Source organism: Schistocerca cancellata, chromosome 11 (genome assembly GCF_023864275.1).
Source record: "Schistocerca cancellata isolate TAMUIC-IGC-003103 chromosome 11, iqSchCanc2.1, whole genome shotgun sequence".
Lineage (NCBI taxonomy): Eukaryota > Metazoa > Arthropoda > Insecta > Orthoptera > Acrididae > Schistocerca > Schistocerca cancellata.
In genome coordinates this window covers 73,519,615-73,547,484 of record NC_064636.1, presented here as the reverse complement: position 1 = coordinate 73,547,484, position 27,870 = coordinate 73,519,615, and the positions used below count along the sequence as shown (strand labels likewise).

The 27,870-nt window shown below is 47.7% G+C and overlaps 1 protein-coding gene and 1 pseudogene across 2 annotated transcripts in view; one reads left to right on the top strand and one right to left on the bottom strand.

Annotated features, from left to right (window-relative positions):
* The window catches only part of LOC126108680 (nostrin), a 675,422-nt gene that overhangs the window by 371,215 nt on the left and 276,337 nt on the right, over positions 1–27,870 (top strand). The window lies entirely within an intron of this gene.
* LOC126109033 (5S ribosomal RNA) lies at positions 12,518–12,635 on the bottom strand (annotated as a pseudogene).

The following is a 27,870-nucleotide window of genomic DNA, read 5'->3' as shown; positions in this document are numbered from 1 at the left end:
GTTGTCGCCAGTGGTCGGCGGAAGGTGCACGTGCCCGTCGACCTGGGACCGGACCGCAGCGACGCACGGATGCACGCCAAGACCGTAGGATCCTACGCAGTGCCGTAGGGGACCGCACCGCCACTTCCCAGCAAATTAGCGACACTGTTGCTTCTGGGGTATCGGCGAGGACCATTTGCAACCGTCTCCATGAAGCTGGGCTACGGTCCCGCACACCGTTAGGCCGTCTTCCGCTCACGCCCCAACATCGTGCAGCCCGCCTCCAGTGGTGTCGCGACAGGCGTGAATGGAGGGACGAATGGAGACGTGTCGTCTTCAGCGATGAGAGTCGCTTCTGCCTCGGTGCCAATGATGGTCGTATGCGTGTTTGGCGCCGTGCAGGTGAGCGCCACAATCAGGACTGCATACGACCGAGGCACACAGGGCCAACACCCGGCATCATGGTGTGGGGAGCGATCTCCTACACTGGCCGTACACCACTGGTGATCGTCGAGGGGACACTGAATAGTGCACGGTACATCCAAACCGTCATCGAACCCATCGTTCTACCATTCCTAGACCGGCAAGGGAACTTGCTGTTCCAACAGGACAATGCACGTCCGCATGTATCCCGTGCCACCCAACGTGCTCTAGAAGGTGTAAGTCAACTACCCTGGCCAGCAAGATCTCCGGATCTGTCCCCCATTGAGCATGTTTGGGACTGGATGAAGCGTCGTCTCACGCGGTCTGCACGTCCAGCACGAACGCTGGTCCAACTGAGGCGCCAGGTGGAAATGGCATGGCAAGCCGTTCCACAGGACTACATCCAGCATCTCTACGATCGTCTCCATGGGAGAATAGCAGCCTGCATTGCTGCGAAAGGTGGATATACACTGTACTAGTGCCGACATTGTGCATGCTCTGTTGCCTGTGCCTATGTGCCTGTGGTTCTGTCAGTGTGATCATGTGATGTATCTGACCCCAGGAATGTGTCAATAAAGTTTCCCCTTCCTGGGACAATGAATTCACGGTGTTCTTATTTCAATTTCCAGGAGTGTAAATCTGGAGATATAATATATGCATGTTGTGCCATTTGCGTTCTCGATCCATGCGCTCCCTAGAGAGTCGTGTGTGGGCGCTGTCTTTGCGAGCGCGGAAGCTTAAGGTAGGGCGTGCCGTGCCGGCCTCGCTTTCCACGGCCGAAGGTCAAGAGCAAAGGCGACGCCATTGCATAAGACGCGCCGGGTGGATGTGGCCGTCTGCCAGCGCATTCGCTCCAGTTAACTTTCTCATGCACGACCGCCTCCGAACACCCACTTCGCCTGCACTTGTGCGTGTGTGCGCCGCAAGCCAAGTGAAGCCGTTCTCACAGACGCACGACTAATTTGAGGACATTTTTCCACGCAAGCCATGCATCATTTGGTGCCCCCCCCCTCCCCCGCTCCACCCTCTCTGTCTGTAAGACATTAATTACATTTCCTTGCGCTTTTACTCGCGTACACAATGTGATAAAAAGTATCCGGACACCCCCTAAAACATACGTTTTTCAAATGGCTCTAAGCACTGTGGGACTTAACACGTGACCGAGCAGGGTGGCGCAGTGGTTAGACACTGGACTCGCATTCGGGAGGACGACGGTTCAATCCCGCGTCCGGCCATCCGGATTTAGGTTTTCCGTGATTTTCCTAAATCACTCCAGGCAAATGCCGGGATGGTTCCTCAGAAAGGGCACGGCCGACTTCCTTCCCAATCCTTCCCTAATCCGATGAGACCGATGACCACGCTGTCTGGTCTCCTTCCCCAACCCAACCAACCAACCAACTTAACACGTGAGGTCAACAGTCCCCTAGACTTGAACTACTTAAACCTAATTAACCTAAGGACATCAGACACGTCCATGCCCGAGGCAGGATTCGAACCTGCGACCGTAGCAGCCGCGTGTTTCCGGACTGATGCACCTACAATCGCTCGGCCACAGCGGCCGGGCGTTTTTCATATCAGGTGCATTGTGCTGCCACCTGCTTGCAGGTACTCCATATCAGCGACCTCAGTAGTCATTAGACATCGTGAGAAAGCAGAATGGGGCGCTCTGAGGAACTCACTGACTTCGAACGTGGTCAGGTGATTGGGTGTCACTTGTGTCATACGTCTGTACGCTAGATTTCCACACTCCTAAACATCCCTAGGTCCACTGTTTCCGGTGTGATAGTCAAGTGGAAACGTGAAGGGACACGTACAGCACAAAAGCGTACAGGCCGACCTCATCTGTGGGCTGACAGAGACCGCCGACAGTTGAAGAGGGTCGTAATGTGTAACAGGCAGACATCTGTCCAGACCATCACACAGGAATTCCACCGAGCGAGGTGGCGCAGTGGTTAGCACGCTGGACTCGCGTTCGGGAGGACGACGGTTCATTCCCGTCTCCGGCCATCCTGATTTAGGCTTTCCGTGATTTCCCTAAATCGTTTCAGGCAAATGCCGGGATGGTTCCTTCGAAAGGGCACGGCCGATTTTCTTCCCAATCCTTCCCTAACCCGAGCTTGCGCTCCGTCTCTAATGACCTCGTTGTCGACGGGACGTTAAACACTAACCACCACCACCACAGGAATTCCAAACTGCCTCAGGATCCACTGCAAGTACTATGACAGTTGGGCGGGAGGTGAGAAAACTTGGATTTCACGGTCGAGCGGCTGCTGATATGCCTCACACCACACCGGTAAATGCCAAATGACGCCCCGCTTGCTGTAAGGAGGTAGTAAACATTGTACGATTGAACAGTGGAAAAACGTTGTGCGGAGTGACGAATCACGGTACACAATGTGGCGACCCGATGGCAGGGTGTGGGTATGGCGAATGCCCGGTGAACGTCATCTGCCAGCGTGTGTAGTGTCAGCAGCAAAATTCGGAGGCGGTGGTGTTATGGTGTGGTCGTGTTTTTCATGGAGGGGGCTTGCACCTCCTGTTGTTTTGCGTGGCACTATCACAGAACAGGCGTACATCGATGTTTTAAGCACTTTCTTGCTTCCCACTGTTGAAGATCAATTCGGGGATGGCGATTGCATCTTTCAACACGGTCGAGCACCTGTTAATAATGCACGGCTTGTGGCGGAGTGGTTACACGACAGTAACATCCCTGTAATAGACTGGCCTGCACAGAGTCTTGAATCCTACAGAACACCTTTGGGATGTTTCGGAACGCCGACTTCGTGCCAGGCCTCACCGACCCACATCGATACCTCTCCTCAGTGCAGCACTCCGTGGAGAATGGGCTGCCGTTCCCCCAACAAACCTTCCAGCACCTGCTTGAACGTATGCCTGCGAGAGTGGAAGCTGTCATCAAGGCTAAGGGTGAGCCGACACCATATTGAATTCCAGCATTACCGATGGAGGGCGCCACGAACTTGTAAGTCATTTTCAGGCAGGTGTCCTGATACTTTTGATCACATAACGTAACACTGTTCACTTTTACCCGTATCATAAGTCGGTCTGCATCCGACTGCGTGTGCATAACTAATATGTTCCGAAACGCCGCGCATAAGAAGGGGTTTCCCGGTGGTCATACTTTGTTCTGTTGGTAATAAGAGAGATAGGTCAAGTGTTTCGGATAGCCTTAGGGACTGTTTCTATATCCAACATTGGCCTCACCGCTAAATATCACTTAGAGCTGAGACCAACGTCAGTTCATAGTTCCCCTACCCAGCAACAGGCGGCAACAATTATCTGTAATTATATTGTAACAAATAAGCCCTCGCTCACAAACATTAAGTCAAATTGACCTGGTTTCGACGCTACTATGAGCGTCGGCTTCAGAATTAGACTAACTGTACTAAAACATTAGGTGTATACTACATTAATAAAATTAAAGTTTGTACTGACTCGAAAAGATGCAGTACTTACAAGTCACATATTAAAAAAGATCTCGGCCGGAAGGCGACGTCATGAAGACTTGTCAGATGGCAAGCCAGCTAAGGGCTGCTCGTACTGTGGACAGGGGTTGCAACAAGATCTTTTTTAATATGTGACTTGTAAGTACTGCATCTTTTCGAGTCAGTACAAACTTTAATTTTATTAATGTACTATATACGTAATGTTTTAGTACAGGTAGTCTAATTCTGAAGACGACGCTCATAGTAGCGTCGAAACCTGGTCAATTTTGACTTAATGTTTGTGACCGAGGGCTTATTTGTTTCTAATATAAAACTGATACCGTCACTGAACCTTAGCAGCTATGTTCAAAGTTTTAATTATCTGTAACCTTGTACGTTTTTGGATTAGCCAATTTTTTCGCGCATGTCTTCAATTGTCATGAAGTTATATGGGCTGACTGAAACGAGGCGAAAGGCTCAAGAGACAATTCGCACTTGGCAGAAGCCACTATTTTCTAGGCATCTTTACGTGCTCACTGTACGCCGAGAGGCGATAGAGGGCATACTAGAGACAATCGCAGTACATCCGCGCAAAGGTTCTCTGGATTATCATTGTGATTTTCATTTCGCCACCGATCGACGTTTGAAAAAAAAAAAAATAAAAATACCACTCGGAGAAACCGGATGAATTACCCACCGTCAGCTTCGCTTGTCTGAAATGTAAACAGACAATATTTATCAGTGTTTGAGAATGAATGCACAAGCTTTAACACAATTTCAAACCGTTTTGAAATGTTTCCGCGCTGACTCACCCCAACAAAATAATGAAAGGATAAAAATTTATCGCTTATTGTATCTTCGCAGTCCGTGCAGTAAAACCTCAGCATCTGGCGCAACGTTTCAATTTATTACAGGGTTATTACAAATGATTGAAGCGACTTCACAGCTCTACAATAACTTTATTATTTGAGATATTTTCACAATGCTGTGCACACACACACAAAAACTCAAAAAATTTTTTTAGGCATTCACAAATGTTCGATATGTGCCCCTTTAGTGATTCGGCAGACATCAAGCCGATAATCAAGTTCCTCCCACACTCGGCGCAGCATGTCCCCGTCAATGAGTCCGAAAGCATTGTCGATGCGAGCTCGCAGTTCTGGCACGTTTCTTGGTAGGGGAGGTTTCAACACTGAATCTTTCACATAACCCCACAGAAAGAAATCGCACGGGGTTAATTCGGGAGAGCGTGGAGGCCATGACATGAATTGCTGATCATGATCTCCACCACGACCGATCCATCGGTTTTCCAATCTCCTGTTCAAGAAATGCCGAACATCATGATGGAAGTGTAGCAATTGTAAACGGTAAGGCTTCTGCTTTAGCCTTTTCCGTAAGATTTTCCAAACCGTCGGCTGTGGTACGTTTAGCTCCCTGCTTGATTTATTCGTCGACTTCCGCGGTCTACGCGTGAAACTTGCCCGCACGCGTTCAACCGTTTCTTCGCTCACTGCAGGCCGACCCGTCGATTTCCCCTTACAGAGGCATCCAGAAGCTTTAAACTGCGCATACCATCGCCGAATGGATCTTTGTTGAACTTCGTCCTGAAGTGTCGTTGCACTGTTATGACTGACTGATGTGAGCGCATTTCAAACACGACATACGCTTTCTGGGCCCCTGTCGCCATTTTGTCTCACTGCGCTCTCGAGCGCTCTGCCGGCAGAAACCTGAAGTGCGACTTCAGCAGAACAAAACTTTGAGTTTTTCTACGTATATGTAGTGTGTCGTGACCATATGTCAATGAATAGAGCTACAGTGAATTTATGAAATCGCTTCAATCATTTGTAATAGCCCTGTACTTCTGCGCTGCAGTCTCTGTTCGCAACACATTTTGCAGGCATTACCTGCGTATATTGTTGAATGTAACAGGCGTGTTTTTTAAGTAAGTACCGTTTTGAAATTAAAAGAAGACTTGCTCAAATATCTCAATAATTTTATTTTTTGCATGAAAGCCCGTACCTTAATCTACGCACTGACGCCATCACAGTCTGATTCTTGCTTGTTTACGTTGTGTACTGAGTGTTGAAGATGCCTCCGATAATCGTGAGTCCCGGCTTCTGTGGAGTACGGGCTGTTGTAAGATTTCTTAGTGCTAAAGGCCTAAAAGCGATCGATATTCGTCGTGAGATCTGTGCAGTTTACGGAGAAAACATTATGAGTGACGGAATGGTAAGAAAGTGGGTGAGAGCATTTAAAGATGGCCGCACAAATGTGCACGATTAACAACGGAGTGGACGTCCTTCGGTCGTTAATAAAAGTTTGGTGCAGGAAGTGGACAATAAGGCGAGAGAAAACAGACGCTTTACGATTTCCTCCCTGCGGGATGGCTTTCCTAATGTTTCTCGTAGTGTTTTTTATAGTACGGTGACCGAGCACTCGAATTACCGAAAATAGTGCGCACGTTGGGTACCGAAAAAGTTCACGGATGTGCACAAAGCCAAACTTTTAGACAGTGCATTGACTTTCCTCGAGCGGTACCACAACGACGGTGATGATTTCTTAAGCCGAATTGTTACGGGCGATGAAACGTGGGTGGCCTACGTCACACCAGAATCAAAGCAACAGTCCGTGGAAGTTGAGCAAGGGCACCGTTTTGCTGCAAGACAATGCCCGTCCGCATGTGGCGAATCACACCAAAGCTCTCATCACATCTTTTCGATGGGAAACTCTAGATCATCCTCCGTACAGCCCCGATCTTGCGCCCAGTGACTGCCGTCTGCTCCTGCACCTGAAGAAACACCTGGGCGGTCAGCGTCTTCGAGGCGATGGCGAAGTCGAAACTGAAGTGTTGGCAGAAGAGCCAACACTGTGTTGCTAAAGGAGGCCGAAATGCACGCGTTTAATTACACGCTGACTGGCGTGAGGTCTGGAACAGTTAAGTACGTAGTTGATATAATACTTAACTTTAATCCACAATTGGTGTACATCACTCTTGACGGTACATGTTATAATCTCAATATCTATACTGGTAATGGCGCCTTGCTAGGTCGTAGCAAATGACGTAGCTGCTAACTATCGTCTCGGCAAATGAGAGCGTAGTTGTCAGTGTAGCTTCGCTAGCAAAGTCGGCTGTACAACTGGGGCGAGTGCTAGGAAGTCTCTCTAGACCTGCCGTGTGGCGGCGCTCGGTCTGCCATCACTGACAGTGACGACACGCGGGTCCGTCGTATACTAGCGGACCGCGGCCGATTTAAAAGCTACCACCTAGCAAGTGTGGTGTCTGGCGGTGACACCACAGAAACAGTGGTGATGCAGTGGTTAACAAGTCAGGCGGCGCACTTCTGTGAGGAGGGTATTCAAAAACTGGCACTACGTTATGACAAGTGCCTCAATATTGACGGAAATTATGTAGAAAAGTAGAGTAACGTACAGGCTTTCGTGTAAAAATAAAGTTATTGAGATATCTTAGCACGTCTCTTTTAATTTCAAAACGATAATTAAAAAACACCTCCAAAATAATTTAATTGTACGATACATAGTTCAGGAAATATGACGTCATAAATATCGATATGCGTGAAAAACTCGCTTTTCTAAAAGGGAGCGGGGATTAGCGAGACTATAGTCTTGCAGTGTTCGTTAACACTGGGTCAACAAGTGGCGATTTCGCTTCCTTATAAGCGACCCGTTCGTGAAAGAAGAAAAGTTATTTTCCTGAAAGTACTCCGTACTGGCGAGAAGTACTATAACGATTTCGCTCTAGATCAGTTGTTCCTAACCTTTGTTAGACCATTACCCCTGAGTGCAATCAGACATTAGCTAGTACTCCAACCTCCCCCCCCCCCCCTGTCGTCTGTTGCCCCCCCCCCCCGGTCCACCACATTATCACCAACTTTAGCGTCTAACTGAAGTGTAGAATGAAAGATTTTTTCTTGGAACACTTTTATTTTTAAAATGATGAAAAATGTATGATATATAGTTTCCGTGTATGTGTGTGTGTGTGTTTTAGAATGAATGGCGAAGAACTTCGTGGTGCATCGCAAGGGCCACTCACAACTTCTTCTTAGAAAGGACAGCTAACTATCCACAGTGTGGCTAGACACTTGTCACAAAACGTACTTCCCCAACATTATTCCTCTGCACTGCGGCACTTGCTTGACCTGTACACTGCAACTGCATTTAAAATCAAACAAGTTCAAATAACCCAGTGTTCTTAAATTACTTGATTCCTGCACTCCTTCCTTCTGAACTCGCAAATATTGGACGACTCCAGGCTGTTACTGCTATGTCCCTGACCGCAGCCACTGATACACTACTGGCCATTAAAATTGCTACACCACGAAGATGAGGTGCTAGACACGCGAAATTTAACCGACAGGAAGAAGATGCTGTGATACGCAAATGATTAGCTTTTCAGAGCATTCACACAAGGTTGGCGCCGGTGGCCACAGCTACAACCTGCTGACATGAGGAAAGTCTCCAACCGATTTCTCATACATAAACAGCAGTTGACCGGCGTTGCCTGGTGAAACGTTGTTGTGATGCCTCGTGTAAGGAGGAGAAATGCGTGCCATCGATAAAGGTCGGATTGTAGCCTATCGCGATTGCGGTTTATCGTATCGCGACATTGCTGCTCGCGTTGGTCGAGATCCAGCGTTAGCACAATATGGTATCGGTGGGTTCAGCAGGGTAATACGGAACGCCGTGCTGGATCCCACCGGCCTCGTATCACTAGCAGTCGAGATGACAGACATCTTATCTGCATGGCTGTAACTGATCGTGCAGCCACGTCTCGATCCCTGAGTCAACAGATGGTGAGGTTTGCAAGACAACAACCATCTGCACGAACAGTTCGACGACGTTTGCAGCAGCACGGGCTATCAGCTCGGAGACCGTGGCTGCGGTTACCCTTGACGCTGCATCACAGACAGGAGCGCCTGCGATCGTGTACTCGACGACAAACCTGGCTGCACGAATGGTAAAACGAAATTTTTTCAAATAAATCATGATGGTCGCATCCGTGTTTGACGACACCGCGGTGAACGGACATTGGAAGCGTCTATTCGTCATCGCCATACTGGCGTGTCATCCGGCGTAATGGTATGGGGTGCCATTGGTTAAACGTCTCGGTCACCTCTTGTTCGCATTGACGGCACTTTGAACAGTGGACATTACTTATCAGATGTGTTACGACCCGTGGTTCTACCCTTCATTCGATCCCTGCGAAACCCTACATTTCAGCAGGATAACGGACGACCGCATGTTGCAGGTCCTGTATGGGCTTTTCTGGATACAGAAAATGTTCGACTGGTGCCCTGGCCAGCACATTCTCCAGATCTGTCACCAATTGAAAACGTCTGGTCAATGGTGGCCGTGCAACTGCCTCGTCACAATACGCCAGTCACTACTCTTTATCAACTACGGTATGGTGTTGAAGCTGCATAGGCGGCTGTACCTGTACACGCCATCCGAGCTCTGTTTGATTCAATGCCCAGGCGTATCAAGACCTTTGTTACGGCCACAGGTGGTTGTTCTGGGTACTGATTGCTCAGGATCTACGCATCCAGATTGCGTGAAAATATAATCACATGCCAGGTCTAGTATAATATATTTGTCCAATGAATACCCGTTTATCATCTGCATTTCTTCTTGGTGTAGCAATTTTAATGGCCAGTAGTGTAGTAATAGTAGCAACAGTACTAATACTACTGTGTACAGCACTACAGCAGCCCTTATGTAGTTACAGCTGTGTCGTGCTGTCAATTAGTTGATTTACCTGTTTCGAAGCGAGTAATGAAGCAATTTCTGTACTACTGCAGATATTATCTACTACTTGGAGGAGACATTTTTGTGAGATATTTAGCATTTGCTACGTATATGTACGTACAGGACAGAGCACAACATATGTGAGGAACCTGCAATCTCGACCGCATTAATGCTACCAATTGAGAACCACTAATCATTGATAATTTATAAAATCAGTATTAGAGTCTTGCAAAACTGTGATAATAGTAATGATATCTTGAAAATAATTTAGTTTCATGACTGAAACAGAATCGAATCGTTTAGTTTTTACTTCTCTAGATGGAGCTTCCGTAAATAAGATGGAGCGCAGAAATAGCGACTCGAAGTGGTAGCAGTTCAGTTCCGCATTCGATACAGAAGCGAGCGATGAATAGGGCAGACGCATTTAGCAATCCTGTCGCCCCCCACCCCCCGTCCTCCCACCAAGCACAGATATTATTCTTGGATCCGTACTCACATCTCAGACAATGAATGGAGAGCTAACGTGTTGTACTGATGGAGAACTTCCAGGCTTGTAATGCGGACAAGACTGATCCATGTGCGCTTACATCTGCGAAGGCAGGAACTTTGATAGTGGCAATTATTTACCGGGTGGTTATAATTAATCTTTCCCTATTTGAAACGCTATAACACGGAAACTAATTACCGTACGAGTACCAAATATGGTAGTCGTCCGGGGTGGCCGAGCGGTTCTAGGCGCTACAGTCTGGAGCCGCGAGACCGCTACTGTCGCAGGTTCGAATCCTGCCTCGGGCATGGATGTGTGTGTTGTCCTTAGGTTATATAGGTTTAAGTAGTTCTAAGTTCTAGGGGGCTGATGAGCTCAGAAGTTAAGTCCCATAGTGCTCAGAGCCATTTGAACCAATTACCAGGGGAACATTCACACATGTACTCAGAGCCATTTGAACCAATTACCAGGGGAACATTCACCCATGTGCTGATCTGGAGCGCGTTATAACGAGAGAGGTAGGCAGCATACCTAGGGACATGCTTCGTTTTGCTGTGCTGAATGCAATCCTGCGCTTTCAGGCTCTTCTGGACACGGATGGTCGCCATATTGGCCTCCTTTTGTAGCAGTAATGGTTGTTGTTGGTGTGGCCTTCAGTCCAGAGACTGGTTTGATGCAGCTCTCCATGCTACTCTGTCCTGTGCAAGCTTCTTCATCTCCCAGTACCTACTGCAACCTACATCCTTCTGAATCTGTCATTTATTTCATCATACATTTCATCAATCTATTGGTCATCTGCGGAGCTAGTTGGCATATAAACTTGTACTACTGTGGTAGGCGTGGGCTTCGTGTCTATCTTGGCCACAATAATGCTTTCACTATGCTGTTTGTAGTAGTTTACCCGCATTCCTATTTTCCTATTCATTATTAAACCTGAAACTTCCTGGCAGATTAAAACTGTGTGCCCGACCGAGACTCGAACTCGGGACCTTTGCCTTTCGCGGGCAAGTGCTCTACCAACTGAGCTACCGAAGCACGACTCACGTCCGGTACTCACAGCTCTACTTCTGCCAGTACCTCGTCTCCTACCTTCCAAACTTTACAGAAGCTACTCCTGCATTATCCCTATTTGATTTTCTATTTATAACCCTGTATTCACCTGACCCCAAGTCTTGTTTCTCCTGCCACCGAACTTCACTAATTCGCATTATATGTAACTTTAACCTATCCATTTCCCTTTTTAAATTTTCTAGCCGGTACCAGTAATGATAACGGTATGTAATGGTATAATGTACAGTACCAGCACATTAAAACCGTTTCAATTGGATTGATTCTGGATTATTTTTCTTCCGCATATCCTTGACATTAATGCTACCAAGTTTGATCCTCGTATGGTAATTTGGTTTCGTGTTGTAACGTGTTAAATAGCAAAAGTTTAATCATAACCACCCGGCATTTACAACTGTTAAAAACATTGTTGAAATGGCCCTGAGCACTATGGGACTTAACATCTGAGCTCATCAGTTCCCTAGAACTTAGAACTACTTAAACCTAACTGCCCTAAGGACATCACACACATCCATGCTCGAGGCAGGATTCGAGCCTGCGACCGTAGCGGTCGCGAGGTTCCAGACTGTAGCGCCTAGAACCGCTCGGCCACCCCGGCCGGCTTACAACTGTTCCTCAAAAGTAGTCACTACCACGGTGTATTAGCCGGTGCCAGCAAAGTGGACGTCGCAAGATACCCTTAGCGGAGTCAGTTGTGTTGATACTTCGAGCAGAGTGTCTACTGCCCGAATAATCTCTGTAACAATTCTAAAACGAAGCCCTTGAGGTGCTTCCTTCATCTTAGGCCCAGGGAATGTGGTGGGTGGTGCAGCAGATACCAGCCGCATCGAGTGAATGAATCGTTAAGACTTGCGCCATATCCGCCCGAGCGTTGTTGTGCAAAATGACGGTCGCCGCTTCGTTCTGTAACCTTGTCGCAGACCTTGTTCCAAAAGTGGACATCTTACAGAAAGATTCGGCGACACTTTCTGCAGGAAGCGATCCTCATTTCGCGGGGCAATGACCAGGTTGTAAGCTGTCGTGCAGAGCATTTACGACGGGCGTGCAATAAGTAATGGAACACTTTTTATCTGAAAGCAAGTTGGTTGTTTCCTGAAGACAAGTTCGTTTTTTCCACGATTTCCCACTCTTTTGGCTAAAACAAAACCCCGTCCGAACGGGCCATGGAGGCCGAACGGTACCGACCGGCCGCCGTGTCTTCCTCAGCCCACAGGTGTCATTGGATGTGGATATGGAGGGTCATGTGGTCAGCACACCGCTCTCCCGGCCGTACGTCAGTTCACGAGACCGGAGCCGCTACTTCTCAGTCAAGTAGCTCCTCAGTTTGCCTCACAAGGACTGAGTGCACCCCGCTTGCCAACAGCGCTTTGCAGACCGGATGGTCACCCATCCAAGTGCCAGCCCAGCCCGACAGCGCTTAACTTCGGTGAGCTGACGGGAACCGGTGTTATCACTGCGGCAAGGCCGTTGGCTTCACTCTTTTGGCTACACAGCCCTTATTTTTCAACATAATCTGCGGAGTCTTGTGCCGCAAGGAAGCAAGGGAACACAGATGCACAAGTGGATTAATACGGTTCTTTATGTACATGAACTGGAAATATTTACTTAACTTGGAGTCCACATTTTGTGGTACAAGCTCATCAGTCTTGCAGACTGGTGTAATGTCAGTAATCTTGTTGTTACAAACTTTAGTTTCTCACTGCTAGTAAAGTGCAATTGTGGTTGAGATAAACTAGTCCCGCAGAAGACACTAATCTGGTCGCTGTGTACTGTCATAGCCTGTGACGAACTAAACCCACTGTGCGAGTAAACTGACAGACGCCAAACTGGATCGGTGAGTGACGCCGTCTGGTCAGCGCCAGCGGCCTAAATACAGGGTTATTACAAATGATTGAAGCGATTTCACAGCTCTGCAATAACTTTATTATTTGAGATATTTTCCCAATGCTTTGCACACACATACAAAAACTCAAAACGTTTTTTTTAGGCATTCACAAATGTTCGATATGTGCTCCTTTAGTGATCCGGCAGACATCAAGCCAATAATCAAGTTCCTCCCACACTCGGCGCAGTATGTCCCCATCGATGAGTTCGAAAGCATCGTCGATGCGAGCTCGCAGTTCTGGCACGTTTCTCGGTAGAGGAGGTTTAAACACTGAATCTTCCACATAACCCCACAGAAAGAAATCGCACGGGGTTAGGTCGGGAGAGCGTGGAGGCCGTGACACGAATTGCTGATCGTGATCTCCACCACGACTGATCCATCGGTTTTCCAATCTCCTGTTTAAGAAATGCCGAACATCGTGATGGAAGTGCGGTGGAGCACCATCCTGTTGAAAGATGAAGTCGGCGCTGTCGGTCTCCAGTTGTGGCACGAGCCAATTTTCCAGCATGTCCAGATACACGTGTCCTGTAACGTTTGTTTCGCAGAAGAAAAAGGGGCCGTAAACTTTAAACCGTGAGATTGCACAAAACACGTTAACTTTTGGTGAATTGCGAATTTGCTGCACGAATGCGTGAGGATTCTCTACCGCCCACATTTGCACAATGTGTCTGTTCACTTCACCATTAAGAAAAAATGTTGCTTCATCACTGAAAACAAGTTTCGCACTGAACGCATCCTCTTCCGTGAGCTGTTGCAACCGCGCCGAAAATTCAAAGCGTTTGACTTTGTCGTCGGGTGTCAGGGCTTGTAGCAATTGCAAACGGTAAGGCTTCTGCTTTAGCCTTTTCCGTAAGATTTTCCAAACCGTCGGCTGTGGTACGTTTAGCTCCCCGCTTGCTTTATTCGTCGACTTCCGCGGGCTACGCGTGAAACTTGCCCGTACGCGTTCAACCGTTTCAGCGCTCACTGCAGGCCGACCCGTCAATTTCCCCTTACAGAGGCATCCAGAAGCTTCAAACTGCGCATACCATCGCCGAATGGAGTTAGCAGTTGGTGGATCTTCGTTGAACTTCGTCCTGAAGTGTCGTTGCACTGTTATGACTGACTGATGTGAGTGCATTTCAAGCACGACATACGCTTTCTCGGCTCCTGTCGCCATTTTGTCTCACTGCGCTCTCGAGCGCTCTGGCGGCAGAAACCTGAAGTGCGGCTTCAGCCGAACAAAACTTTATGACTTTTTCTACGTATCTGTAGTGTGTCGTGACCATATGTCAACGAATGGAGCTACAGTGAATTTATGAAATCGCTTCAATCATTTGTAATAGTCCTGTACATGCTGTTGAGAGGGCGTTGGCGGCGTGTTGCTTGTTGGTGTGTCTCTGGCCTCTCTCGTGATAGGCGCGCTTGATCCAGCGCCTTCTAATCACCTTTGCCGACTGATGTGCTGGCGACAGCTTACGCCAGCGCATAATCTCACTTCAGTACAATGGCCTTTGCCACCTTACTGGGAGGCGTGTATGCCCGCATGGTACCACTCTACTGGTCAACATCGGAGCCAACGTATTGCCACATCAATAACTTCCCCATCACTCACATACCACTTCCTGCGGAATGCATCCTTCATTGGGCCAAACAGATGGAAGTCTTGAAGACGTGAGATCTGGTCTGTAGGGTGAACAAGGAGGAACAGTCACAGCTTTGTGAGCTACTCTCGGCTATGCAGACTAGTCAGATATCCAGTTGAGCAGCGAAGTGTTTGATTGTGATCCATCGATCACCTCGAGTGAGAGTGTCCGCTCGTTCCAACATTGCTGGAGCAACAGCTGTGTGCGGCCGGTCGGCACCTGGCTGGGAGATCGGACATGTTTACGCGCCCTGGTTGCGATGATGACAAACGCCTCGCCCAACGACTCGCCGTGCTTTTGTTGATTGACAGGTCTCTGTAGACATTCAGCAAGCGCCTACGAATATTTGGGATGCTCTGGTTTGCCTCCAACAGAACTTCAGTGACAACTCTCTGCTTGGAATGCGTCTCCATTAAAGACGCCATTTTGAAGACGACGTATAGCGCTGCCATCTATTGGAAGTTCATGAAACTACAGGCGCTGAAGAGGGAATATTTCATGATGTCCCAGCAGTCATACGATTTGCTATCAGATGTACAGTTCGGCTTTAGAAGTCGTTTAACAACTGAAAATACTATATTCTCTTTTCTCTGTGAGGTACTGGATGGGCTAAACAATAGGTTACGAACGCTAGGTGTATATTTTTTGATTTAACTAAAGCGTTTGCGTGTGCTGATCACAAAATATTGCTCCAGAAGTTGGACCATTACGGAATAAGAGGAGTAGCTCACAATTGGTTCACCTCTTACTTTAGCAACAGGCAGAAAAAGGTAATTATTCACAATGTTGATAATGGCTGTGATGTTGGGTCTGAGTGGGATAGTTTCAAGTGGGGGGGTGCCCCAGGGATCAGTCTTACTGTTACTTATTTATATAAATGTGTGTGTGAATCTAAGCTTACACACTACTTAACCTAAATTATCCTAAGGACAAACACACACACACCCATGCCCCAGGGACGGCTCGAACCTCCGCCGGGACCAGCCGCACAGTCCATGACTGCAGCGCCTTAGACCGCTCGGCTAATCCCGCGCGGCTTATATAAATGATATGCCCTCTAGTATTACGGGTGACTCTAAAATATTTCTGTTTCCTGATGACAGTGTGTGCAACATTGGCTCAGTTTCAAATAGTCCAGTACATGAGCTCAGTTCGTGGCTTGTAGAAAACAAACTATCGTTAAATCACAATAAGACTTTTTACAGTTTCTAACACACAATTGAACAAAACTTGAGATTTTGAATTTCACAGAATGGGTATATGATTAGTGAAACAGAACAGTTCAAATTGGTAGGTTTTCAGATTAGTCTACTTTGCTTATTTTCATTTGCTTATGTCGTATGGTATTATATTTTGGGGTAACTCTTCCCATTCTACAAGGATATTTTGGGCTCAGAAACGGGCGATTCGGGCAATAAGTGGTGTTAAGCTCACGAACCCCTTATCGGCCGGCCGTGGTGGTCTAGCGCTTCTGGCGCTGCAGTCCGAAACCGCGGGACTGCTACGGTCGCAGGTTCGAATCCTGCCTCGGGCATGGGTGTGTGTGATGTCCTTAGGTTAGTTAGGTTTAAGTAGTTCTAAGTTCTAGGGGACTGATGACCTAAGATGTTGAGTCCCATAGTGCTCAGAGCCATTTGAACCATTTGAACCTCTTATCGACCCCTGTTCACGAGTCTGGGTATTTTGGTTCAAATGGCTCTGAGCACTATGGGACTTAACATCTGAGGTCATCAGTCCCCTAGAACTTAGACCTACTTAAACCTAACTAACCTAAGGACGTCACAGACATCCATGCCCGAGGCAGGATTCGAGCCTGCGACCGTAGCAGTCGCGCAGTTCCGGACTGGTGCACCTAAAACCGCTCGGCCACCGCGGCCGGCGGATATTTTGACATTGGCCTCTCAATACTTACATTCCTTGTTCTCATTTCCTGTTACCAATATACCAATATTAGTTTATTCCCAACAATAAGCAGCTTTCACGCGCTTAATACTCGGCAGAAATCAAACCTGCATTTGGATCGGACTTCCTCGACTCTTGTGCAGAAAGGTGTGCAGTTTACTGCTGCATCCATTTTCAGTAAGCTGCCACTCGAATTCAAAAATGTTAGCAGTAAACCACGCGCTCTAAAACGAAACTGAAGAGTTTCCTCATGGGTCTCTCCTACTGTTCTGTGCAGGAGTTCCTTGAAAAATTAAACTCATTCTTATTGTGTTGCTGATAGCGTTTACTTATGGACTAACTTTTTTCAGGTTATGAACGTTTATTTTTATCTGTTAATACTTTTATGTTGTCATTTCATGTACTGATACGTTCCATGGAGATTTGCTCCTCAATTTGGTGCTACAGAACTTGACGTGTAAATAAATTAAATGGTTCAAATGGCTCTGAGCACTATGCGACTTAAGTTCTGAGGTCATCAGTCGCCTAGAACTTAGAACTACACTCCTGGAAATTGAAATAAGAACACCGTGAATTCATTGTCCCAGGAAGGGGAAACTTTATTGACACATTCCTGGGGTCAGATACATCACATGATCACACTGACAGAACCACAGGCACATAGACACAGGCAATAGAGCATGCACAATGTCGGCACTAGTACAGTGTATATCCACCTTTCGCAGCAATGCAGGCTGCTATTCTCCCATGGAGACGATCGTAGAGATGCTGGATGTAGTCCTGTGGAACGGCTTGCCATGCCATTTCCACCTGGCGGCTCAGTTGGACCACCGTTCGTGCTGGACGTGCAGACCGCGTGAGACGACGCTTCATCCAGTCTCAAACATGCTCAATGGGGGACAGATCCGGAGATCTTGCTGGCCAGGGTAGTTGACTTACACCTTCTAGAGCACGTTGGGTGGCACGGGATACATGCGGACGTGCATTGTCCTGTTGGAACAGCAAGTTCCCTTGCCGGTCTAGGAATGGTAGAACGATGGGTTAGATGACGGTTTGGATGTACCGTGCACTATTCAGTGTCCCCTCGACGATCACCAGTGGTGTACGGCCAGTGTAGGAGATCGCTCCCCACACCATGATGCCGGGTGTTGGCCCTGTGTGCCTCGGTCGTATGCAGTCCTGATTGTGGCGCTCACCTGCACGGCGCCAAACACGCATACGACCATCATTGGCACCCAGGCAGAAGCGACTTCCATCGCTGAAGACGACACGTCTCCATTCGTCCCTCCATTCACGCCTGTCGCGACACCACTGGAGGCGGGCTGCACGATGTTGGGGCGTGAGCGGAAGACGGCCTAACGGTGTGCGGGACCGTAGCCCAGCTTCATGGAGACGGTTGCGAATGGTCCTCGCCGATACCCCAGGAGCAACAGTGTCCCTAATTTGCTGGGAAGTGGCGGTGCGGTCCCCTACGGCACTGCGTAGGATCCGACGGTCTTGGCGTGCATCCGTGCGTCGCTGCGGTCCGGTCCCAGGTCGACGGGCACGTGCACCTTCCGCCGACCACTGGCGGCAACATCGATGTACTGTGGAGACCTCACGCCCCACGTGTTGAGCAATTCGGCGGTACGTCCACCCGGCCTCCCGCATGCCCACTATACGCCCTCGCTCAAAGTCCGTCAACTGCACATACGGTTCACGTCCACGCTGTCGCGGCATGCTACCAGTGTTAAAGACTGCGATGGAGCTCCGTATGCCACGGCAAACTGGCTGACACTGACGGCGGCGGTGCACAAATGCTGCGCAGCTAGCGCCATTCGACGGCCAACACCGCGGTTCCTGGTGTGTCCGCTGTGCCGTGCGTGTGATCATTGCTCGTACAGCCCTCTCGCAGTGTCCGGAGCAAGTATGGTGGGTCTGACACATCGGTGTCAATGTGTTCTTTTTTCCATTTCCAGGAGTGTAGTTAAACCTAATTAACCTAAGGACATCACACACATCCATGCCCGAGGCAGGATTCGAACCTGCGACCGTAGCGGTAGCCCGGCTCCAGACTGTAGCGCCTAGAACCACACGGCCACTCAGGCCGGCATAAATTAAATAAATAAACAAATTCCGCATTTTTTTCCAACTGAACCTGGCCGAGAAAGAAATGTGACACGTTAATTGGGCCGGCCGGAGTGGCCGAGCTGTTCTAGGCGCTACAGTCTACATCTGCATCTACATCCATACTCCGCAAGCCACCTGACGGTGTGTGGCGGAAGGTACCTTGAGTACCTCTATCGGTTCTCCCTTCTATTCCAGTCTCGTATTGTTCGTGGAAAGAAGGATTGTCGATATGCCTCTGTGTGGGCTCTAATCTCTCTGATTTTATCCTCACGGTCTCTTCGCGAGATATACGTAGGAGGGAGCAATATACTGCTTGACTCTTCGGTGAAGGTATGTTCTCGAAACTTTAACAAAAGCCCGTACCGAGCTACTGAGCGTCTCTCCTGCAGAGTCTTCCACTGGAGTTTATCTATCATCTCCGTAACGCTTACGCGATTACTAAATGATCCTGTAACGAAGCGCGCTGCTCTCCGTTGGATCTTCTCTCTCTCTTCTATCAACCCTATCTGGTACGGATCCCACACTGCTGAGCAGTATTCGAGCAGTGGACGAACAAGTGTACTGTAACCTACTTCTTTTGATTTCGGAATGCATTTCCTTAGGATTCTTCCAATGAATCTCAGTCTGTCATCTCCTTTACCGACGATCAACTTTATTTGATCATTCTCTTTTAAATCACTCGTAATGTCTACTCCCAGATAATTTATGGAATTAACTGCTTCCAGTTGCTGACCTGGTATATTGTAGCTAAATGATAAAGGATCTTTCTTTCTATGTATTCGCAGCACATTACACTTGTCTACATTGAGATTCAGTTGCCATTCCCTGCACCATGCGTCAATTCGTTGCAGATCCTCCTGCATTTGAGTACAATTTTCCATTGTTACAACCTCTCGATATACTACAGCATCATCCGCAAAAAGCCTCAGTGAAGTTCCTATGTTATCGACAAGGTCATTTATGTATATTGTGAATAGCAACGGTCCTACGACACTCCCCTGCGGCACACCTGAAATCACTCTTACTTCGGAAGACTTCTCTCCATTGAGAATGACATGCTGCGTTCTGTTATCTAAGAATTCTTCAATCCAATCACATAATTGGTCTGATAGTTCAAATGGTGGTTCAAATGGCTCTGAGCACTATGGGACTTAACATCTGTGGTCATCAGTCCCCTAGAACAGAGAACTACTTAAACCTAACTAACCTAAGGATATCACACACATCGATGCCCGAGGCAGGATTCGAACCTGGACCGGAGCGGTCGCTCGGTTCCAGGCTGTAGCGCCTAGAACCGCTCGGCCACCCGGCCGGCATAATTATTATCGATCGCATGTAGAAAATGATAATGCTGACTCTCCTTCAACTTTTAATTGTAAAGTAAGTAACATTTTGTCTAGGCGCTTCAGTCTGGAACCGCGTGACCGCTAGGTCGCGGGTTCGAATCCTGCCCCGGGCATAGATGTGTGTGATGTCCTAAGGTTAGTTAGGTTTAAGTAGTTGTAAGTTCTAGGGGACTGATGACCTCAGAAGTTACGTCCCATAGTGCTCAGAGCCATTTTTTTGTCACGTTAATTAGTGAACGGCCCTCGCAGAATGAAGAGATACGGTTTTGGAGTCTTGGGCAGACATCCCGCGGCGGCTGTTGACACGGGATGGCAGTCAGCGTCGGTGACGGATGGAGCGAGTCGGAATGCACCTGTCACCGATTGGCCAACGGGGGATCGGCGCAGAGTCACGCTACGCCACTTGGGGCCGCGTCCGCGCAGACAAAGGGGAAAGCGGCGCCGGTTTCGCCGACGCCAGGAAGCGCCGCTTCCGACGCGTTTCACAGCGCCGCGCGGAGCTGACTGCGTACCCCGGTCCAGCCGCTCGCTTCCAGCTCCACGACATACCAGCCGAAGTTTAGCCACCTCTGACCAAACTCGCACGCGCAACCCGAGCAGGCCGTGCCTAATACAGGGTGTCCCAGCTATCTTGTCCACCCAAAATATCTCAGGAACAATAACAGCTATTGGAAAACGACTTTCACCGCTATCAATGTAGGGCTGGGGCCCATGAATGTACATATCTGGAAACATTCTAGAACGAAAGCATATGTGTTTTTTAACACAAACTTATGTTTTTTTAAATGGACCTCCTATATCTTTTCTTCAGCAATCCATAGCATGACAAAGCACATACACAATGGCGTTGATTGCATTGCAATATTCCCAAAAACATCTCAAGATATTGAGACGCGAAGTTGACGCTTGAAACACCCGACATGTGCTGCTAACGCACGTCCTGAGGCTCAGGCGTCAACCCCATGCTGCCCGTAATCGCGATGTGACTGACATGTAAGTGTCCCTCTTGATAAGTATGGAGGTGTGATTACACATGTCAATCACATCGCGATTACGGGCAGCATGGGGTTCACGCCTGAGCCTCAGGACGTGCGCTAGCAGCGCATGTCGGGTGTTTCAAGCGTCAACTTCGCGTCTCAATATCTCCGGATGTAATGGGAATATTGCGATGCAATCAACGCCATTGTGTGTGTGCTTTGTCATGCTATGGATTGCTGAGGAAAAAATATAGGAGGTCCATTTAAAAAAAAACATAAGTTTGTGTTAAAAAAACACATATGCTTTCGTTTTAGAATGTTTCCAAATATGTGCATTCATGGGCCACAGCCCTACATTGATACCGGTGAAAGTCGTTTTCCAATAGCTGTTATTGTTCCAGAGATATTTTGGGTGGATAAGATAGCTGGGACACCCTGTATATACAGGGCGTTACAAAAAGGTACGGCCAAAATTTCAGGAAACATTCCTCACACACAAAGAAAGAAAATATGTTATGTGGACATGTGTCCGGAAACGCTTACTTTCCATGTTAGAGCTCGTTTTATTACTTCTCTTCAAATCACATTAATCTTGGAATGGAAATACACACCAACAGAACGTACCAGCGTGACTTCAAACACTTTGTTACAGGAAATGTTCAAAATGTCCTCCGTTAGCGAGGATACGTGCATCCAACTCCGTCGCATGCAATCCCTGATGCGCTGATGCAGCCCTGGAGAATGGCGTATTGTATCACAGCCGTCCACAATACGAGCACGAGGAGTCTCTACATTTGGTACCGGGGTTGCGTAGACGAGAGCTTTCAAATGCCCCCATAAATGAAAGTCGAGAGGGTTGAGGTCAGGAGAGCGTGGAGGCCACGGAATTGGTCTGCCTCTACCAATCCGTCGGTCACCGAATCTGTTGTTGAGAAGCGTACGAACACTTCGACTGAAATGTGCAGGAGCTCCATCGTGCACGAACCACATGTTCTGTCGTACTTGTAAAGGCACATGTTCTAGCAGCACAGGTAGAGTATCCCGTATGAAATCATGATAACGTGCTCCATTGAGCGTAGGTGGACGAAACTAAAATGAGCTCTAACATGGAAATTAAGCGTTTCCGGACACATGTCCACCTAACATATTTTCTTTATTTGTGTGTGAGGAATCTTTCCTGAAAGTTTGGCCGTACCTTTTTGTAACACCATCCCAAAGAAACCAGGTGTTCACAGATGTGAAAATTACCGACCTATCAGTTTAATAAGTCACAGCTACAAAATACTAACGTGAATTCTTTACAGACGAATGGAAAAACTGGTAGAAGCCGACCTCGGGGAAGATCAGTTTGGATTCCGAAGAAATACTGACCCTATGACTTATCTTAGAAGAAAGATTAAGGAAAGGCAAACCTACGTTTCTAGCATTTGTAGACTTAGAGAAAGCCTTTGACAATGATGACTGGAATACTCTCTTTCAAATTCTGAAGGTGGCAGGGGTAAAATGCAGGGAGCGAAATGCTATTTACAATTTGTACAGAAACCAGATGGCAGTTATAAGAGTTGACGGGCGTGAAAGGGAATCAGTGGTTGGGAAGGAAGTGAGACAGGGTTGTAGCCCCTCCCCGATGTTATTCAATCTGTATATTGAGCAAGCAGTAAAGCAAACAAAAGAAAAATTCGGAGTAGGTATTAAAATCCATGGAGAAGAAATAAAAACTTTGAGGTTCGCCGATGACATTGTAATTCTGTCAGAGACAGCAAAGGACTTGGAAGAGCAGTTGAACGGAATGGACAGTGTCTTGAAAGGAGGGTATAAGATGAACATCAACAAAAGCAAAACGAGGGTAATGGAGTGCAGTCGAATTAAATCTGGTGATGCTGAAGGAATTAGATTAGGAAATGATACACTTCAAGCAAAAGGAGTTTTGCTATTTGGGGAGCAAAATAACTGATAATGGTCGAACTAGAGAGGATATAAAATGTAGACTGGCAATGGCAAGGAAAGCGTTTCTGAAGAAGAGAAATTTGTTAACATCGAGTATAGATTTAAGTGTCAGGAAGTCGTTTCTGAAACTATTTGTATGGAGTGTAGCCATGTATGGAAGTGAAACATGGACGATAAATAGTTTGGACAAGAAGAGAATACAAGCTTTCGAAATGTCGTGCTACAGAAGAATGCTGAAGATTAGATGGGTAGATCACATAACTAATGAGGAGGTATTGAACAGAATTGGGGAGAAGAGTTGTGGCACAACTTGACAAGAAGAAGGTATCGGTTGGTAGGACATGTTCTGAGGCATCAGGGGATCACAAATTTAGCATTGGAGGGCAGTGTGGAGGGTAAAAATCGTAGAGGGAGACCAAGAGATGAATACACTAAGCAGATTCAGAAGGATGTACGTTGCAGTAGGTACTGGGAGATGAAGAAGCTTGCACAGGATAGAGTAGCGTGGAGAGCTGCATCAAACCAGTCTCAGGACTGAAGACCACAACAACAACAATATATGGTTCGGCAGCACGTTTTGTAGGGTATCGGTCTCTTCATTAATTGTCGCGTCCAGTACCGATCTGTTCTTTGTCGTCGTCTTGGTCTTCATTCCGAAGACTAATTTGATGCAGCTCTCTACTGCATCCTGTGCAAGCCTCTTCATCTCCGAATAACTAGTGCAATGTACATCCATTTGAATCTGCTTAGCCGGCCGGGTGGCCGAGCGGTTAAAGGCGCTACAGTCTGGAACCGCACGACCGCTACGGTCGCAGGTTCGAATCCCGCCTCGGGCATGGATGTGTGTGATGTCCTTAGGTTAGTTAGGTTTAAGTAGTTCTAAGTTCTAGGGGACTGATGACCACAGAAGTTGAGTCCCATAGTGCTCAGAGCCATCTTTGAATCTGCTTACTGTATCCACCTCCAGTTTTCCTAAATCGCTATACATACTGAAATGAACAGTCAGACAAATTAAAATATCTATGCCTCGCCTGGGTTCCTCAACACCGACATTGGACTGTTGATGACTGGAAACATGTTGGCTGGTTGAACGAGTCTCGTTTCAAATTGTATCGAGCAGATGACGTGTACGGGTATGGAGACAGCCTCACAAATCCATGGACCCTGCATGTCAGCATGGGGCTGTTTAAGCTGTTGGGGGCTCTGTAATGGTGTGGGGTGTGTGTAGTGGGAGTGATACGGGACCCCTGATACGTCTAGATACGACTCTGACAAATGACACGTACGTAAACGCCGTGTCTGATCATCTGCACCCATGCAAGTCCTCTGTGCATTCCGAGTGACTTGCCCAACTTCAACAGGGCAATGCGACACCACACAAGTCCAGAATTACTAGAGAGTGGCTCCAGGAACGCTCTTCTGAGTTTACATCTACATCTACATGGATACTCTGCAAATAACATTCAAGTGCCTAGCAGAGTGTTCATCGAACCACCTTCAAAATTCTCTATTATTCCAATCTCGTATAGCGCGCGGGAATAATGAACACCTATATCTTTCCGTACGAGCTCTGATTTCCCTTATTTAATCGTGGTGATCGTTCCTCCCTATGCAAGTCGGTGGCAACAAAATATTTTCGCATTCGGAGGAGAAAGTTGGTGATTGGAAATTCGTGAGAAGATTCCGTCGCAACGAAAAACGCCTTTCTTTTAATGATGTTCATCCCAAATCCTGTATCATTTCTGTGACTCTCTCTCCCATATTTCGCGATAATACAAAACGTGCTGCCTTTCTTTGAACTTTTTCGATGTACTCCGTCAATCCTCTCCGGTAACGATCCCACACCGCGCAGCAGTATTCTAAAAGAGGTCGGACAAGCGTAGTGCAAGTAGTCTCCTTAGTAGGTCTGTTACATTTTCTAAGTGTCCTGCCAATAAAACGCAGTCTTTGTTTAGCCTTCCCCACAACATCTTCTATGTGTTCCGTCCAGTCTCTCAACTAAGGTCGTAATCGGTTTAATCAGTATAAAAATCTATTTGGCAACAAACTAAAACATATAGTTACATCATATAAAGGGCTTATTTCAATAGTGGTGCAAGTCCATTACCTCTACTTTTTTGCCTCTAATGTTTCTGAAATTAATGATCCAAACAAAGAGAAAGAAAGGTTCATCTCTAGCAAGAAGTCATATGCTTGAATATTTCTGGTATCTCAAATGCAGATTTTTCAGCGCTCTGTATCTTAAAATGAACAAAAATGGACTTGTACCACTACTTCATATATGAACAGAACAAAAATGCAATTACAGGTAATAATACGTACAGTCACCGCAGTGTCGATAATTGCTTGGCATCTCCGAGGCATGCTTCAAACTACACTCCTGGAAATTGAAATAAGAACACCGTGAATTCATTGTCCCAGGAAGGGGAAACTTTATTGACACATTCCTGGGGTCAGATACATCACATGATCACACTGACAGAACCACAGGCACATAGACACAGGCAACAGAGCATGCACAATGTCGGCACTAGTACAGTGTATATCCACCTTTCGCAGCAATGCAGGCTGCTATTCTCCCATGGAGACGATCGTACAGATGCTGGATGTAGTCCTGTGGAACGGCTTGCCATGCCATTTCCACCTGGCGCCTCAGTTGGACCAGCGTTCGTGCTGGACGTGCAGACCGCGTGAGACGACGCTTCATCCAGTCCCAAACATGCTCAATGGGGGACAGATCCGGAGATCTTGCTGGCCAGGGTAGTTGACTTACACCTTCTAGAGCACGTTGGGTGGCACGGGACACATGCGGACGTGCATTGTCCTGTTGGAACAGCAAGTTCCCTTGCCGGTCTAGGAATGGTAGAACGATGGGTTCGATGACGGTTTGGATGTACCGTGCACTATTCAGTGTCCCCTCGACGATCACCAGTGGTGTACGGCCAGTGTAGGAGATCGCTCCCCACACCATGATGCCGGGTGTTGGCCCTGTGTGCCTCGGTCGTATGCAGTCCTGATTGTGGCGCTCACCTGCACGGCGCCAAACACGCATACGACCATCATTGGCACCGAGGCAGAAGCGACTCTCATCGCTGAAGACGACACGTCTCCATTCGTCCCTCCATTCACGCCTGTCGCGACACCACTGGAGGCGGGCTGCACGATGTTGGGGCGTGAGCGGAAGACGGCCTAACGGTGTGCGGGACCGTAGCCCAGCTTCGTGGAGACGGTTGCGAATGGTCCTCGCCGATACCCCAGGAGCAACAGTGTCCCTAATTTGCTGGGAAGTGGCGGTGCGGTCCCCTACGGCACTGCGTAGGATCCTACGGTCTTGGCGTGCATCCGTGCGTCGCTGCGGTCCGGTTCCCAGGTCGACGGGCACGTGCACCTTCCGCCGACCACTGGCGACAACATCGATGTACTGTGGAGACCTCACGCCCCACGTGTTGAGCAATTCGGCGGTACGTCCACCCGGCCTCCCGCATGCCCACTATACGCCCTCGCTCAAAGTCCGTCAACTGCACATACGGTTCACGTCCACGCTGTCGCGGCATGCTACCAGTGTTAGACTGCGATGGAGCTCCGTATGCCACGGCAAACTGGCTGACACTGACGGCGGCGGTGCACAAATGCTGCGCAGCTAGCGCCATTCGACGGCCAACACCGCGGTTCCTGGTGTGTCCGCTGTGCCGTGCGTGTGATTATTGCTTGTACAGCCCTCTCGCAGTGTCCGGAGCAAGTATGGTGGGTCTGACACACCGGTGTCAATGTGTTCTTTTTTCCATTTCCAGGAGTGTATTTTCCGCGTTTTCACGTGGGAGACACTTCCAAATGCGCCGAATTTGCGTTGACAGCTGTTTCCAAGTGAAGATCCTTTTTCCTTGCAGCCTTTTTTTTAATGCAAGACCAAACGTTCTCAACAGGATTAGCGTCAGGCGAGTTTGAGGACCAATCCAGTACCCGCACACCTCCCCCTTTTTCCAGTCCCTGCAAATCCTGCTGCGGTGCTTCGGATCATTGTCCTCTTGCAGTCTTCATTTTTGTCGATGAACCAACATTCGGCAGTCAGCATCAACCATCTGTGATAAACGCGTAGCGTAAGCTGCACTCATGTCTCTTCTTGTATGTCTCAGTCAAGAACTCAGGGTGAACTAATGCTGTACGGATGTTGCCTGAAGGACAGAGATATCCCTCTGTGCACAAACGAACAGTCTTGGTTGCAGTGTTAAAATTTTTTTATTATTTCCCAATGACGCGTTTCACCTTTATTTAGGCATCTTCGGAGTGGTTCATATTTGGTAGCGATGGGTGCATAGGATGCCGCTCATAAAATATGCCAGCAGGTAAATGCCCCTTGGCAAAGATTTTAAATGTTGTGTGTGCAGCTAGAGTAGGCACTACAATTCCGGCCTTTACTGTAAGTCTGATTCCTTATGGTATGCATTGGACTGCGCCACATGCCGCAGTAAGGACATCCTTAGTGTTTTTCAAGTTTTGACAAGGATCATTTACCTGCTGGAATATTTTATTCCCGGTATCCTATGTACCCATCGCTATCAAATATCAGCCAATCCGAAATAATTCTGAAATAATAAAAAATTGTGACAATGTAACCAAAACTGCTTGTTTCTTCATACCATACATACTATTTGCTGTATACTAACCCCCTCATAAACTGGAAAAAGTTTTAAGGTTTCCTCTGTTGGGATGTGAAAGAACTAAGACGATATCTCTTACCATCTGTGTGTAACGCCGAACACGCTCTTACTTAACGGACCGTATATGGACAGTTATGTGCACAAGGCGCTTCAAATGTTTTATTTATGACAAACGTTTGTATAAAGTGCTACATTTTATCCACGAACGTGACAACTCGGTGTGAGGTTCCAACTGAAGACAAAAAGAAAAGAAAAAAA